Below are 4042 nucleotides of genomic sequence, written 5' to 3'. Positions count from 1 at the left end.
ACATGGATGAGTTTGGAGAAAATTATGTTGAGTGAAATAAACCAGGCACAGAGGGAAAAATACCGCATGTACTCACTCATAAGTGTGAGCTAAGAGAGAAAGAAGGAAGGAAAGAAAGACGACAGTGGTGTGTTGGACTTGCAGAGGGAGACAGTATACCTAGGGTTGCAGAGGGGGGGAGGGGGAGGGAGGTCAGGGATTAATTGGGTGGGGACACAGAGAATAATCACAATTTGTGGTAATGGGCATGCTGATAGTATCTATCTGGCCATCACATCTTGGGCACAAATGGTGACAGCTTTGTACTCCATGAATATGCATAAACAATAAAAAATTTTTTTAATGCTGAAAAATACTTAAAGCAATGTTTCCTGAAAAAAATGATCCCCCAAGCAACTTATAGCAGAATTTCCAGGGGCACTCTGCAAAAAAAATATAGACTCCTGTGCACCCCTCCCCCTGGTGCCTACTGTAACTACGTTGATTCCTAATCTCTCATCTGGTCTATTTCAATAGTCTCCTCCATAATTTCCTCCCTCCAATTTGTCCTTCTTACTGTTTTCAGTAATTTATCTAAAATGGAAAAGTGATCATTCCAGTCCCCATCTTAAAAACCTTTATGGCTTCCCATTACCCTCAAAATAAAATCTGAATTCCTTCAAGTAGTTTAAAAGACATTTATCATCTGCTCCTGCTCATTTCTCCAGAATCATCTCCCACCACTCACTGCTTTGCACACCATATTCTACCTACTTTGAATGATCTTCATTACTCTAAGAGTTCCAGACTACTTCTATCCTCTGTGATTTTGCACATGCTTCTGCCTTGTAATGATTCTCTTCCTTCCCATGTCTACCTAAGATTCAATCTCATCGTTTTGTGTACTTTTTTCTTACAGTCTCTCCCTTTTTCTCAGTTCCCAAGCACACAGAAAACTCAGAATCCCTATTCTTTCAATATCTTTGGCCAAATTCATTTACAATGGGTGTATATGAGTATAGTGGCTTAAAATTTCATTCATATTGAAGATTAAATGACCAGTATTGGCTTAAAGTCTCTGCAGATGCTTATGATTTTGAAGATGTCCAAAGTTTTAATTAAAAGAACCAAGGTTAAGTAGAAGGCTACATCCAGAGGACGAATGAGTATTCTCAAGTGAATAAATATTCTTTGGGGCAGAAAGCCTTCCCCCCAACCTCAAATTATGGCCTGAATGTGTAGTCACACCTATACCAAAATCCCAATTACAGTTTCCCACTAACCATGTTAACCAAATCCTTGAGGTAATTCCTGCAGTTACTTACTGCCAACAGTGGAGAATGTGCCATGGTATTCCTGCATTATAACTTCATCTGCAATCAAATAAGCCTCAGTTTAGTCTATATTTTCCTCTTTATTTATATATTTTCTTTATCTTTACAATCTTTTAGCTTGCTCGAATTCGAATTTTAAAACTTGGTGACAAATTTAGAGTTCTTTTTTCACTCTTTTAGTTTCTTAAAGCATGATTTCTTTTTAATATTTTTTACAAATTTCCACACATAGCATTGATAGAGTAAGATTTCTAAGTGCTCTGAGAAACACCATTTTTCTCATTAATGGGGGAAACAAGTTTCTAAAAACTGATATGGCAAGAGAATGTGTGACGTGATTATCTTTTATGGTTTTTATTCTTTCTGAAAAGTTGGAAAGATGCAGCAATCTTTTCTCTTAAAACTTTGTTTTAATCTTGACACAAAGCTCTAATGCACATCACTAACAACACGGGAAACTATTGTATGGCTTGGCACCCTAGCTAACTGTGACAAAAGATTTGGAATAGGGTATAGTAACCACACATTATGGGTTTTTTGGTTAGTCCCAGTTTCAAATATTTTCTCCCATTGTCAGATCTCTGTGGTGATTGTTATTTTTAAAAATTTGATCACTGTCCATTTTGGGCCACCACTCTTTCTCTGTAGGAGAGAATACTAAAATTTATTCCAGGTTTTCCATTATTTAAATTATGCTTTGAATTTTGATGTAAGTTTGAATGTAGAGATTCAAATGGTATACCAGATATATACTTATCACATTTCATGTATGAGATTCCTCAGAGAACCATCAATCCCTACCTAGCACACATATACAACTTGTTTCTGAGTAGAAAATTCAATGTCAATTTAAAAAAAAAGCAGGCAGGTGTTGCAGATATGTATCCATAATGGATAAAATGCCTCTGTAAGATAGATAAATATTATTATGTTAACTGCAAAAGAAATAACTACACCTCTAGACCACAGAAAACAACTCTAGTATAAGAATTCAGTATTTTTTCTATTTTTTTATTGAAACATAATTGATTATACATATTTGTAGGGTACAGATTTGAATATCAATACATGTGTACTAAACATGGTGATAAAATCAGAATAATTAGTATACGCATGTTTACAAAACATAATCCATCTGTGACCCTTAACTAATTTCTCACTAACTCCCTCCCTCTCCCCCTTTCCCACTCTAATAACCACAGTTCTGTTCTATTTTTTTTTTGAAAGTTCGATGTATTATTTTGATTGTTTCTTTCTTTTCTTTCTTTATTTTAGCTCCCACTTATGAATGTGGACATGTGGTATTTCTCTTTCTGTGCCTGGCTTATTTCACTTAACATAATTTTCTCTAAGTTCATCCATGTTGCTACAAATGGCAGTATTTCATTCTTTTTTATGGCAGAGTAATATTCCATTGAGTATATATACCAAAATTTCCTTATCCAGTCACTTGTCCATGGGCATTTAGGTTGATTCCAACTCCTGGCAATTGTAAATAGACCTGCAGCAAACATGAGAAAACAGGTATCCCTTTGACATGATAATTTCCATTCCTTTGGGAATATACCCAGCAGTGGGATCACTGGATCATATGGCAGTTCTATTTGCAGTTGTTTGAAGAACCTCCATACTGTTTTCCATAATAGCTGCACTAAATTGCAATCCTACCAACAGTGTAAGAGGGTTCCTCTTTCTCCACATCCTCACCAGCATTTGTTATTCTCTGTCTTTTTGATAATAGCCATTCTAACTGGGGTGAGATGATATCTCAATATAATTTTGATTTGCATTCCCTGATGATTAGTGTTCAGCATTTTTTCATGTGTGTTTTGGCCATTTGTATATCTTCCTTTAAGAAATGCCTAATCAGCTCTGTTGCCCATTTTTTAATTGGGTTCCTTGTTTTCTTACTGTTGAGTTGTTTTCTTTGTATATTCTGGATATTAATCCTTTGTCAGATGCATAATGTGCAAATATTTTCTCACATTCTGTAGGTTGTCTTTTCGCTAATTGTTTCTTTTGCTCTACAGACTCTTCAGTTTAATATAATCTCATTTGTGTATTTTTTTCTTTTGTTGCCTGTGCTTTTGGGGTCTTATTCTTAAAGTCTTTGCCCAGTACTACATCCTGAAGTGTTTCCCTTATGTTTTCTTTTAGGAGTTTCATAGTTTCAGATCTTATAAAGACTTCAAGTTTTAGGGGCTGGTCAGTTAGCTCAGTTTGTTAGAAAGCGATGTTATAACACCAAGGTCAATGGTTCAGATTCCCATATTGGTCAGCCACCAAAAGGAAGAAAAAAAGAATTAGAATCTGTAAGTTTCTGTCACTTCATTTCAGATTAAGTATTATGGATATTTTATGATATCGAAGCTTCACAATAAAATGCTCACACTGTCTTTTTCCAGGGCTTTCATAGTAGTCTGACCAGAAAGATATTACACTAATATTACACCAATTTACATCAATTACATCATTTAAAAGAAAAGATTCACCCAGTTGCCTTCTTTCCTGGCTTTCATCTGACACTCATTTGCATTTTCCTAAAGTTTTCACTTCCTCCTTTCTAGTTACTTAGCTACAATTTTTAGTTCAATGTAGCAAGCACATTTCTTTATCACAAAGTCCTAGCCACTTTCCACACAGGGTACAATCACAATTTGTGGTAATGGGTATGCTGCCAGTATGGATCTGGCCATCACATTGTGGGCACGAATGGTGACAATCAGCTT

The sequence above is a fragment of the Cynocephalus volans genome, chromosome X, assembly GCF_027409185.1.
Source record: "Cynocephalus volans isolate mCynVol1 chromosome X, mCynVol1.pri, whole genome shotgun sequence".
NCBI lineage: Eukaryota > Metazoa > Chordata > Mammalia > Dermoptera > Cynocephalidae > Cynocephalus > Cynocephalus volans.
The sequence above is the reverse complement of the archived record's forward strand: the minus strand, read 5'-3'. Positions refer to the sequence as shown.